The 14,211-nt window shown below is 31.9% G+C and overlaps 1 long non-coding RNA gene across 1 annotated transcript; it reads right to left on the bottom strand.

Moving 5' to 3' along the window:
* Positions 1-7,959: 7,959 nt before the first annotated feature.
* On the bottom strand, positions 7,960-14,207 carry LOC138140476 (uncharacterized). The gene is made up of 7 exons (XR_011162510.1): positions 10,037-14,207; positions 9,615-9,799; positions 9,051-9,565; positions 8,903-9,002; positions 8,750-8,857; positions 8,544-8,699; positions 7,960-8,488 (listed from the first exon to the last, which is right to left on the bottom strand). It is a non-coding gene; the product is annotated as an uncharacterized lncRNA (long non-coding RNA).
* Positions 14,208-14,211: the final 4 nt, after the last annotated feature.

Here is a 14,211-nt window from a genome sequence, read left to right as displayed (position 1 = left end):
TTCTAGAGGTAGCCTGAGCTTTGGAAAATCATGAAAAATTTAAGTAAGAAGTAAGTCATTTAAATAAAGCTTTAATTTAGTTGAAACTTAACTAAAGTACTCTGTAAAGTGGCACTCATAAACAATTCGATAAAATGCCACTTGGGACATTTCTTATATTGAAAGCAATTCAAGAGGCAATATCTATCTATCGGATATTCATTAAAATTTCTTATCAAAGTAGAGTCGACTAGTCAGTCTGTCATCAACTTGCAGAATAAAAACTTATTATTCGATTCCCTGTTATTGAGTTAGCAACGCAATGAAACTCGTATATGAAGAAAAACCTGTGGCCAAAAGTAAATTGTGAAATAATTAAAAAAGAAAAATTGTCCCAATATTTTCCAGATGATTGTTTATGGTTGCTGAGAAAAATGTCTGCAAATGTATTGAAAAACAAATTGATGTCCTTCTCTCAAGTAGGAATACTTGTAGCTCTAACGTTCTTGACATTGTTCCAAACAGTCCTGTTTCTACAAAGGTTCGATGGTTACTATTTTATCAAATATCTTGCAGTTTACGCTGCATCCTACTATGTAAGTAGCACTGCTTTAAGTAACGGTAAATACTGAATCAATTCAAGATTTTGGTGGCGATTTGTGCAAATTTGAAGTTCAGCGTTCTGGTAGGTACATATTTGGACAAATTTCAAATATGGGAAATCAACTGTTGTGGTATACAATTAGAAAATAGAATCAAAAGAGAAGTGTTTTGGTTGAACTGCGTCTTGGTGATTAACACGATTATAGCTATGTATAGCGTGATCACTCACATGATTCCGCTCGAAGATGATAAAGAACTGTTTTTTCCGTTTGCTATTTTCGAAGAGTTCTTTCCACATTGGGAAAAGTGGCTGTCTGCGATGTATAGAACGGGATTTCTTTTAATGCCTGCTGCGATGCAGACCACATGCTACGCAATCGTTTACTTTGGCACCCACATGAAATTTCAGATTTACATTTTAATTCATTTCTTGGAGAACATAAATGGCGATTACAAGTCCTCGATCCCCGAGCGACTGATCAACAATTGCCAATATCAGAAGGAAATCAAAGAAAGAATAATATTTTGCATTAAACGGCACGCTCATATTTTTAAGTAAGGACCGTAGTTTCACCACCAATAATATAATTGTTGATTGTTGATTAAATTGTATTTTTCAGAGTCTGTTCTGACCTCCATCAGAGAATGAAAAAAATTTTTTTTTTTGTATAGCATTATGGGTGCAATACTAGGTGTCGCTGTTTTGGTTTTCTATTTTTCGGTGTTTTACATTTCGCATTTTCTGCTCAAATGCTTTACAACGGTTTGTTTCTAGTTCCAAGGATCTTTTGAAGGCAGATATACACGTATGATAAGTTTGGTTATTACAGCTGGAATCACATTTGTTCTTGCAGTAGTAACTGGTCAGTCAGTTGAAGATGTAGTGAGTTTGTTTCCATTTATCTTTTTTTTTACTGCAATTTTTTTTGAGACTTCTCAAATTTTTGAAATTTTAAAAGAACTTGATTGGCACTGTTGGAATTCTGAGAACAAGAAAATATATTTGATATTTCTCACCAACGCACAGAAGATCTTCAAAATGGAGTTTTCTGAATCAGTATCAATTAATTACGAACTGGGTGTTTCGGTTGGTATCGCTGTCGTAGAATGTTTCTTATTAAATGATTTTTTTCTTCAGATAGCCAAAACCATTTATTCTATGGTTTCTGTAATGGCCCAACTCAAACACATCGACTATACGAAAGATTAATGTCTGAAAACATTCCTGTTTATTTGTTACAAAATACATTAAACCCTATCATATTTATTATCTTAGGGTGTCTTGCACGAAATTGCTGATGAGTGTTTCACAAACATGTCTGACATCACCAGAAAATCTACAATATGTACTTGATGTATTAGTAAGCTTTGTTCGATGTTTTCTACAACGCATTTTAATTCATATCTTATGTATATGATTAGTAGCAAATTGTTGTTATTGACTTTTGTATCACTTAATTTTTCTAATCACAGAATTGCAAAAATATACATATAGCTTTTAATATACTGGATGTCCTCAAAATGCTGGTCAAAAAATATGAGTAGTTGGTGACGATGAATAGAAGTTAAATACAAGAAATGTTTCTAGTAAGTCTTTTTGTTGTTGAGATATAAAGTATTGAAAATACTTTAGAAATTTTTTTTGTATTTAACTTCTATTTTGACATGCATTTCGAGTACCCCCTGTATACATTTTCTATTTAAGATCTTAGAGAAGCGACAAACAATATTCTGGGCAGAATATTTTGAGAACTTGAAAAAAGCAGTTTACAAACTTAATGGTGTAGTTACAGAGTCCATCTAGAATAAATATGAAAGGTGTACAAAAACACATACAGTAAGAAGAGCCTGAGGAAAAAAAAATCAATTTTAGCTAAAATAAATAAAATAAAACTATTTTCTTTTATGTTACAATATGTACGTAAGTAGTTGTAATAAATAACGTAAGAAATATGAAACATTTAGAATTTACATGCTTCTCTTATTCCTACCTAGTTATTATAATTGTGGTCCATAATGCTTAAAAGATTTATTATCGTGGATAAAATATATACTTTGACATTATTGACAAAATGTAATGGAACAGAATATAAACGCCTGTTCTATATGATCGCACCACTCGATTTTTTGCTATATTTTTGTTATAAATATAATTGTAAGAGAAATATAAAATTTTTTTTTTTTAATATTCAATTAATGTATTGTCTTATTGTCGAGCTATTTCCCTTTACGCCACCAAATGTCATACAGACTGATTCACATAACTTTCCGACCCTGACGAATTTTTAATGCAGCCAGTAATACGTTTTTCATTCATAACTTGATTCAAAAACATGAATAATTTTAAACTTTTGTATGGTTTGTATGGCGTAATTGACAACATATTTTTTTTCATTTAAGAAACTGACACTAACCATATACAGGATGATTCACAATGACGAGCCTGACCAGGTAAAAATGCAACCCAAAATACAATTCACAAAGCTATCTCGATCGCTTTTACATAATCTGGCATTATCATAATGCACATAAAACATAGACAGCTTTTAACGTCAGCCTAATGAATATCAAGGTCAATGAATGTCAATTGAAATTTAATTTTTCTAAGGAGCAGACTATCGCATACTTTGTATGATTGTTCTTTTAACAAAATTTCTTGGGACTTGGGATGATAATTGTTCAATTAATAAATAAAATATAAAGAATAGAAATTGAACGGTTCCAAGTTATTTAAATGGGGTGAACTGAGTCAACGCTAAAGAATTCATTTTTTTCTGCAAATTTGTGACTACGTCTTTGTTTGTCTTTCCCAAATTTCTACGAATGAAGTTGGAGATTGTCTCTCATTCACACGTTTTTACCTCTACAAGACAGATGGCGCCAAAGCTATGTCTTCGTTATTTTCTGCTCCTGGCATTAACTGTTCAAACTAATTTTGCAGTTTGTTAATGCATCAGATTTATCAATTTATTTGTTGTCATTATTTCTAAGCCGATAAATACCTGCGCGGGACTCTCCGATTGTACAAATTGAACGCCATTCGTAAGTTAACAGAATGTAAAAGAAACAGCTCTCAATGATCCTCACTTCTTATTACCTTTTGATGGATTTACAATTTAGCATCATAAAGCAACATTAAGTAGAGCATGTACTCGTACATATTTGGTTTATCGAAAGTCATTACTAAAGTACGCTTTTATTTTACGAGGAATTCTTTTCCTTCATGCACCCACTTGTATTATTTATGCGATTTTAAATTTATAACGAAATGAAGCCGAAGCATTATTTTGCTTTTTAAACTAAAGAACTGTGAACAATTTCTATAATTTCTAGAGGTAGCCTTAACTTCGGAAAATCGTTAAAAATTTAAGTAAGAAATAAGTCATTTAAATAAAGCTTGAATTTAGTTGAAACTTATCTAAAGTACTCTACAAAGTGGCACTCATGAACAATTCGATAAAATGCCACTTAGCACGTTCGTATATTGAAAGCAATTCAAGAGGCAATAGCTATCGGATGTTCATTAAAATTTCCCGTCAAAGTAGAGTCGACTCGTCAGTCTGTCATCAACTTCCAGAGTAAAACCACAAACAACGCCTAAAGTGAGGTTAGATTTAAACGGTTTTATGATAGTTGTAATCCGTGGTTTGTCACCTAGCAACGAAACATTGTGGTTTATTTCATAGGTAACATAGCAACCGTTAAGAAATGACAACTCGGATCGTCTCATCCGACAAAATAATTTTATTAATTATTATTATCAGAAAGGGTTCTAACGTATCTAGTAGTGAAAAAAATTGTATCTATAAACCGTTCACGATTGTTTTAAACACGCAGCAGGCCAAGAAATTTTTTTGTTAGATTGGCGTCAGGTCCTGTCATATGACGTTTCGTTTTTAAATATTGGCATTGTTGTCAATTTCGTCATTAATTTAGTTAATAATAATTTACTCAGAACTGCCCTACAAATATGTATGTTTCATTTCAATTAAAATTTTACGATTATTATTCCTAATGCGTCAATTGTTAAAAAATGTAATAAGCTCGGAGCAGTGTTCGATTGAATTATAACCTAAAATACATTTGTTATGACAAATTACAATACTATCAACTAAAATGTCAGATTTTCATAGATAGTCCGAATTTGAAACAATCGTGAATGATATATACACCACGGTAGAGTAGTCCCTCTGCGCGCCTCGAGATCTAATCTTGGCGCTCTGGGTATAATCATGAACTTCTCTACCTTGGTGTATAATATACATCTACTATTGCTTATCATAATTCTCACTAAATTTTTTTTTTCACTAGATTGGCTTCGTTAATTTTAATTTTGTTTGATGGATCTCAATTGGTAGAAAATATCCATCAGAAATTTTTTTTCCACATCATATCAGAGGATTTTACATTGAATATTGAAAATGGTAAATATTTTTTTTGTGTTGGTTAATTCATTTACTAAAGATTTGTTAAACTTAATTTTTATTAATAACTAATTTTTTGTGATTATGTGTCAACAATTTTATGAGTCAGCTTTCATCCACCATAAAATACGTTAACATCCAGTAGTCTTTTATATTCTTTTTTGTAGAAATACTAGTCGCTACAATGAAGCTTACATACAAAGAAAACCTAATGGCTAAGGGTGAATTAACATAGATTAAAAAATACTTCCTTATACTCGTACATATTATAATTTTTTTTTAGATGAGTATCTGTCGTTTTATCGAAAATTCTCGTTAGAATTATTCCAAAAAAAATGGATGCAATGTCTCTTGATAGTAACACTTATCGGCTTAACAACAGTGACAATATTTCAAACATATCTCTTCATACAAAAATTCGACGGTTACTATTTCATTCAGTATCTTGCAGTTTACGCTACATCTTACTACGTAAGTAACATTCTCCTACATAAAGTCAAATCAAATAATCAATCAATTCAAGATTATATTGTCAATCTGTTCAATTTTGATAATACCCGGTCCCATAACTGGAGCGCTAGATGAAATGCGATTTTGGAAAATAAATTCCTGCGGACTTAAAATTGAAAACCAAGTCAAAAGGGAAGTGTCGTATTTAAACTTCTATTTAGTGTTCAGCACAATTATAGCTCTGGTCAGCGCCGTTTTATTTATGAAACCCATCGACGGCGACGAAGATATCTTCTACGCTTTTGTTATTTTCCAAGATTTTTTTCCTACGTGGGAACCGTGCCTTTCTCGGCTTTACAGAGCCTTTTTCCTTGTAATGCCTTTCGCAATGCCGACATCGTGTTATCTCCTACTTTACCTGCTTAGCCACATGCGTTTCCAATTTTACATTGTGAATAATTTTTTGGAGAATATAAACTGCGGTTACGACACATCGAACACGGAACAACTGATTGGGGATGCTCAGTACCAGGAAGAAATAAAGAACAGGATAAAATTTTGTGCAAGTCGCCATGCTCACATTTTCGAGTAAGAGTCATACTTTGAGTATGACTTCAATTCTTACTTTTGATTTTAGGATCTGTGGCAAACTAAATCGGAGACTGGGTCCATTTATATATTTGTACGCCATCACTAGTGTGATGCTGGGTGTCTCAATTATAATATTTTTCTTTTCGGTAAATTAATAATCACTTTTTTGTTGAATCATTTTACTGAAGTTTTCTCCAGTTTCAAGGATGTTTTGAAAGCAGATATCCTCGTATGGTAACTTTGATTCTTGTTGCATCATTCACATTTGTCAACGTGATAATATCCAGCCAATCAATCGAGAATGTGGTAAGTATAAATCTTTTAACTTGATGTTTGCTAACTTTTTTAAGACTTCTCGAATTTTTGAAACTCTGACGCAAGTTGACTGGTGCTGTTGGAATTCTGAAAATCAGAAAATGTATTTGATATTCCTCGCGAATGCACAGCAGATTTTTCAGATGAAGTTTTCCGAGTCGATAATTGTTAACTACGAGCTAGGTGTTTCAGTGAGGAAATTCTAAGAGTAAGATATTTTTTAATAGAAATAATCCCAATTTTAGATGGCGAGGGGAATTTATTCGATGGCTTCTGTGATGGCACAACTAAAACACATCGATTATTCAAACCACTAGTTATAGCAGTTTCGAATTATTAATTTCCACAGAAAAAACAACCTAAGTAAATTTCATTGTTTCATATTGCATTACTTAAGTCACAACGACAAGTGATACACGACAAGTAAAGTAAAACACTGAAAAGGCAAGTCTCTCAAATGGTTATGAGTTAAGGTTTGCACATTTTGGTGCATCACTTACGAAAAAACGTTACAAATGTGTTAACAAAATTATTGTCACTGTTTTTAGAGACTCTTAACAGTTGGCTGATTTAAAAATAAAATTTCCTAAAAAAATACGAATGCTATGAAACAAACGAAGGAAATAAAAAAGAAAAGTGTAAAGTGGAAAATAATTGCGGTAGTAACGTAAAAACCTAGAGAGATTTGGAGAAGGCGTAAAATATTCTACAAAGAAGCAAAATTACGTGTAATATTGTTGAAAAATAGTCTCAACTACAGAGTCATTTATGTAAATGGGTTTTCAAACTGTAAGTGTTTAATGAGTTGTAATTCATTAGGAAAAATGTATGTTATGTATACTAAAAATAAAATTTGATGTCCTGACAAATCTTTTTATTAACTTGAAGATGTTTGATCCAGTTCGAAAAACCGTCTATTAATTACTGACTGATTAATGATTATTCTAGTTCGTGTTTTTATGTTATTATGTACATAGTTTTTCATATTCTGTGTATTCTCCAAATATAATTTTTTTAAATATCTTGTTCACGTCGATTTAACCTAACCTGGAACATTCTTCACGGTGATTTATACACTTTATGCATTAAAGCCGTAACTTCTTTAGAGTTTGTTTTCTATTTTTTTGTGATCCGCTTGAAGATAAAATAGTATATATCATTCAGTTACAACCTCGACTTCGTCTCGGTCTTCAATCTCTGCGCTCAGCACAACAAGAGTCACTCTTCATTTTTCAAGACAGCGACTTTTAGAATTTTGTATTTTTGTTTTAAATACAGTTTAAAATTTGTAATGAAATACAAATTTTAAACTGTATTTATAAAAAATTCCAAAATGGAAAAATTCCCTATTCATTTTTGGCTAGTTTATTTTATTTACTTTTGGAACTTCCCGAAGCTGATAATTTTATTTCCTCCTAGCAGGACGGGCTTCTGAGGAATTCCAGAGCGTCTTCATACGCACAAATAGGCGTAAATCGAGATTATAAGACACATTTTTTGCAGCCTCTTCTTAATAATTAAAGTAAAAAATGCTGGATAAATTGAAACAAAATTTTTGAAATTTTGAATTTATTGAAGATTTGTATACAAGCTAGCACATTGTGGACACACTATTTCTAATAAATTTAACTCTTAAATCTAATTCACATGTTTTTGATTTTAAAATACTTTACCAACAATTATAGAAAATTGATCATAGTATACAGTGAAACTTCCATAGAACGGACACCCACGGTGCAATAGTGCGAGGCAAACCAACCTCATAGTGGAAATTCAGAACTCAGAAAACATTCGTTTTCGCAGGGCTGCTGTCCGCTTTAGAGAGATTTTTGTCGACATAAACTTATTGTATAGTTTTGTCAATTTCATTGTAGGTCGTAAAATTTTATGGTTCTTAAAATTAATGATCTTGCGGGGCTTATAAATTGTCTGCTATTCCGAAGTGCCCCTTAAGGGAAGTATCACTGTAGATTTCAATAAACCAGTGATCAGTTTTATATAATATGGTGTGTAATACAAAACACCAATCTTGTTGAATACTAAGTAAGTTATAATTGATGATTGGAATAATCGATGTATTTCAGTTGGACTATTACAGAAGCGACCGAATACATCCATTTGATCATCTGAAGCGACACGTATAATTATTGTACTTAAATTTTAAGCTGAATCGATACTCACTGCGAGTACCAGTTGAAAGTTAACTGACATTGAATCAGAAAACTTAATTTTAAACATGTCCTTTGAGAAACCCAAAAATATCAGATACACTTTCTTGTTTTCAGAATTCCAACAGTGCCAATCGGCTTGTTTCAAAATCTCGAAAGTTTGAGAAGACTGAAGATCAAATTAACAAAAATTTAAAAATGCAGCGTCGATTAACTTACTATATTTTCCAACAGTTGACCAGCCAAAGCGGTATGCACAGGAATTAATACCAGTGGTATTATCATGGTTACCAAACGTGTATATCTTCCTTCAAATGATCCCTGAAACTGTCAAAAAATAATTTCTACATTATTCAAAGAAGCACACATTACCGAAAAGAAAAAGAGCATACAGCTAATACCCAACGCGGCACCCAGCACACTAAACAAAAATATAAGGTTGTTCAGTTCTCGATTCAAATTGTGAAATATCCTAGAAGAAAAAATTTAGAAGTGGATACGGTCATGAAAAGGCACTTACGCAAACAAATGAGCATGTCGTTTAAGACAGAACTTTAATCTCTTTTTGACTTCCTTTTGGTATTGACGATTGTTGATCAATTGATTTATATCCGACGTTTCATAACTGCTGTTGATCCTTTTCAAAAAATGCAACAACATATAAAATTGAAACCGCAGATGACTAGTGGTGTAGATTAGGGCATAACAGGGTGTCGATAAAATGAGCGGCATCAAAATAAATGTAGCCCTGTAGATCCAAGAAAGTATATTTTGCCATCGAGGAAAGAATTCTTTAAAAATGGCAAGCGGATAGAAAATGTCCTCGTCTTCGTCCAGGGGTATAGCGTGAGTTATGGCACTAACGTAAGATATTATTGCGATAAGTACCACAAAACTGTTGAGATAGAATCCTTCTATTTTTATCCATTTTTCTATTTTAGAACCACAGCGATTTATTTTCCACAAGTCCATGACATCTGCGATTACTTTTATTGTGTTTAACATGCGAGGAATCGAATATAACGATAACAAAACCTAGGTAAAGTGTTTAACGAAACGGAAAATTTGCAAATGTGTTACTTACGAAGTAAGTTCCGGCATATATTGGAAGATATTTGATGAAATAGTAAGCATCGAATTTTTGTAGAAAAAGAATTGTTTGAAACAGTGTCAGGATGGTGCAACCCATAAATAGGATTTTCAGCAACAGATTCATCGGTCTATTCAAAAAGATTTCCAAATAAATTCGCAGCAACCAAATACAGTCATCTTCAATGTATGTACCATCAGAAATTAAATTTCTCGAATTTGTGCATAGAATGCCTTCAAATAAATTCGGAATTAGAGTAGGGTGTGATTTTATTATGAAGCAATTTTTAAAGCCAGCATAGCAGTGACCTTGGACAGCACAGTATACGACTGGATCGTCTACCAACAGTTAATAGACAAAATATATAAATCACAGCCTACTCTAATTCCAAATTTATTTGAAGGCACGGTACATACCTGGAATCAGCGGCTTATATCTATAGAACGACATTTTGGTAAATTAAGTAATAGTTATCCTGAAGGTCAAGCTGTAAAAATTCATTAGAACACAGAATCTATTTCACTTTTGAAAAATATCTGTTTAAGTAAAGTAGATAAAATTGTCACTTATAATCTCATAAGAGCATTAATTCTTTTCGGAAAATTTTTTGAGTGCGTCCCACAACGTCGTATTAATTGGCACGTTGTTGGAATGCATGAAAAGTAATTTCTAGATATGAATTAATGCTCGAATGAAGATTCGGTAAGAAAATCGTAACGACACAAACCTTTTCTGTTTTAAATTTTGATTTATCAACATCAAGTTAATGAAGAACAACTAATAAAAGTTACAGGGCATAGTAATGTGCATTCAATGCGTCTCAACCTAAAAATACAGGGTGTTTTCGGAGTTGAGGTGTTCCTTTTAACATGTGATAGTATGCGTTGTTCTAAAGAGTTTTAGCCAAAATCACCTTAGTAAAATGTGTGTAGCAATGAAGATAAAATAAGTTAATTTTTTTGAAATTGTTGAAACTGGCCTGCTCAAATTTGCGCTGATTTGTGAGGAATTAGAATTGACAAAAAAAATCTAATGGACGATAATCAAAAATACTGTCAGAGTTGTCATCTGATTAGTCGGAATGGCTTTATCATTACGAAAATAATCAACTCACACAGATGTTGCTAATGTATGGGCAATGTTATCACGTTATCAGAATGCAGCTGTGGCGTTCAGAAAGTACGCAGAGCGATTTGCAGAAAGAAACCATCCTGGGCCACGTCAGTTATTAATCTAGTACAGCGGAGAAATAGCACCGGACTCAAAATTTTAGAAAACCATAAAAATATACAATCAATTATCTCCGTTAATACAAACATTTTACTAAAAAGATTTAGGCTAAAATTCTTAAGAATAATGTATAGTACCTCCTTTTACAAGGAACGCTTCAACTTCTAAAACACCCTGTAGATGCAGAACATCATAAACGGATAGTGGAATGTATGAAGAATGATTCTGAATTACGTGTTGTTAATTCTAATCTACTAATTCTGATGTATTTTCCGGAAGAAATGTTCATTACAATAATAATTATTTTGTTTCACATCTTTGACAGCAAACAATTTCTACTTATTAATTAATAATCACATTTAGGTTGGTCTACCTACTAATTTTTCCATTCGTCATTAATGAGTGTCGTACGATTTTCATTATAAAATAAGAGCAATAATAGGTTTGATATACTCTACATATTGGTTACAAAATATCTGATTTAATTAAAACCCCTTTATAACCTTTTATTGTAACAACTAGCCACTCACTTCTGCACTGAATGATACTGTTACTAACCGCTTACAATGAAGGATCGCTATTGGAAAACTATAATACATTTTTCATTAATTAATTACCACTTATAAATAAATCAACCGTGGGTCTACTCAGTTATACAAGTTTGACATATTTAAGTTACTTTCCTTGTTTGAAGACTGTTTGGCTTGTTATTAAAAAAAGATTATGTCTAATATAATGATCTTTTTCAGTTTTGTAGAGTAGTCGACAGCAAATAAAAAATATTGGTCGTTTAGACATTCTTAAGACATACTTAATATACTTTTGTTGTTTGAAGACTGTTTTGATTTGTCTAATTATCGATCTTTTTGTTTTGTAAACGAAAGTTTTACTAAGATAGCAGAGCCCAAATCTTCGATATCTCTCATTGTCAAATTGGTGAATTCATCGCATCACAAGTGCCAGTCAGACATAACCTACAACAATAGTTTATAATTCTTTGTAGCCAACTTTTCATTATGTTATGAGCATTATGTAGCAATCATACACTTTTCGGGACTTCGGTGGGACTAAATCTTACATAGTTTGCCACGATCTGCGTCAATTATAATGCTATTCTCGAGGCGCGGAATGCATTTTTTTCAACACTATTTGCTAAATATGTATAACAAAAATTATCAAAACGTGAATAGCAAACGATTGCAACTTACAGCTGTTTACTTTTTAACACTGAACGGTTGCGTTATTTTTTAATTTTCACATCATGACATCTGAATTTCGTTATTTCGCTTTTTAGAGGCTTTTCTTTAATGATTACATACATTACATTTCGTGTAATTAATAATAATTGTTATTATTGATAAATAAATCGTCACAAATACTTCAAATGATCTTAGATTTGACTCGGTCGAGCTGTCTATGGGACACTTCTACTCTTAGGACGTGAAGTACTTCTACTCCGCTCAGAAAAAAAAGACACTTTAACCGTCTTTATGCAGATACACAAAGGCGAGATTTTCGACCCCTTGAAGATAAAGAGTATTTTTTGTGAATTCGGTGATCAATGCAATAAGCAATGATGCTTCAGTTAGTTTACGTTTTTCTGCATTACATATTTAAGTTTCTGTCGAAGATTGAAGGTCTCAACAAAATTTCACAGCACATCATAGGATATCACGTCGAATTTTGTAAATTGAAAATATATTGTATACTGGTTTATTGATTTACTGAAGATTCATTAGACATTTTTTTTATTAGAAATTCTCTGTGACTAAGTGTCTAGCATTTATTATTCGCTTTGATAAATCATAATTTATTATGATTCGGTATCCAATAGAACAACTTTCTAGAATTTTTGGTCAGCTTGTTATGGTCGTTTTAGCCTTTCACACTAAAATTCCAAAAATTATTATTATTATTTATTTATTATTATATTTATTATTATTATTATTTGATAATTTAGTGTCAAACGAATAAGACATTTGTCAGGAAATTAAATAATGTTTCGTTCAATGATTTGTTATTAGTTATTATTACACACTGACGGCAGTACCGCGACCACCAAATTTAAGAAATTGTCGTCTAAAGTACTCTCGATAACAACAGTTCTGAGCACTTCGGTAAAATTCCACATAGAATATGGATATATTAAAAATTCACTTAAGGAGTTTATATTGATTTATTCAGAAATTCTTTGTAATTAAATATCTATTAACATTTTTATTCGCTTTGATCCATCATAAAATACGTTAACATTCAGTACTCCTTTCATTTTCTTTTTGGTAGGAGTACTAGTCGCCAGGTTGCTACAATGAAGCTTACGTACAAAGAAGACATAATGGCTAATGGTGAGTTAACATAATATAAATTTTTTTTGAATTTTCCTAACTGGTAAACACACCTTTACCTTTCACTTGAGGTTAAGGTAGCTGCAATTTTACTACCGATGTTGTAAATAAGTTGTAATTCATTAGCAAATACGTATGTCATGTATGCACTAAAAATAAAATTTGATATCCTCACAACCCTTTTTATTAACTTCAAATGTCAAAGAAATGTCAACGATGCGCTGTTGTTAACCTAGGAAACAACTTTTCGATTTCGGCAAAGTTTACAGACGTTTAGTGCAAGCAGATAAGAATAAGCGGTAAAATGGTTTTACCATTGAGATAAAGCGCTATACTAAGGACAACGTAACATTTTATCTGCCCCGCCCATTTCAGTTTCTTAGTTACCAATCAAATAGGTTGTTAAGACGATCTGATTTACACAGTAAAAATTTCTGACATTCGAATTGTCTTAATGACATTTTATTTTTTAGAACCTAAAACAATAATTGTGGACTTGACAGCAAAATTCTAACCTTAACTTTTTTACGTGGCAAAGTTATAACAGCAATACTATAATTATTATTAATATAATTAATTAATTTTTAATAGATTTTTCGAGAAGTCGGCACCAATAAAACGACTGTGCAAGTATACATATCCGTATGAGTCAAGCTCAGACAAAATTTTCGATAAAACAAAGGATCAAGTAGCACTCTTGATTTGTTTTCTTTTTGATCACTCGGTGCTCTCCAAAATAGCACTTCCGATAAATTCGATAAAATTCCACAGAGAATATGTCATTTGGAAAACCGCTCAAGTTATTTAAATATTGATTAATTCAGAAATTCTTTGTCATCAAATGTCTATTAATTTTATTATTCGCTTTGATCAAGAACAAAATACGTTAGGATCCACTAGTCCTTCATATGTTGAAAGAAACAAGGAAACTCATTTTAATCTTTGTCGAGGTACTAACAGGTACAATGAAGTTTGCTTACGAAGAAAACATCATGGCTAAGGGTGAGATTAAAAAA

The sequence above is a fragment of the Tenebrio molitor genome, chromosome 1 (assembly GCF_963966145.1).
Source record: "Tenebrio molitor chromosome 1, icTenMoli1.1, whole genome shotgun sequence".
NCBI lineage: Eukaryota > Metazoa > Arthropoda > Insecta > Coleoptera > Tenebrionidae > Tenebrio > Tenebrio molitor.
This window is presented reverse-complemented; position numbering and strand designations above follow the sequence as displayed.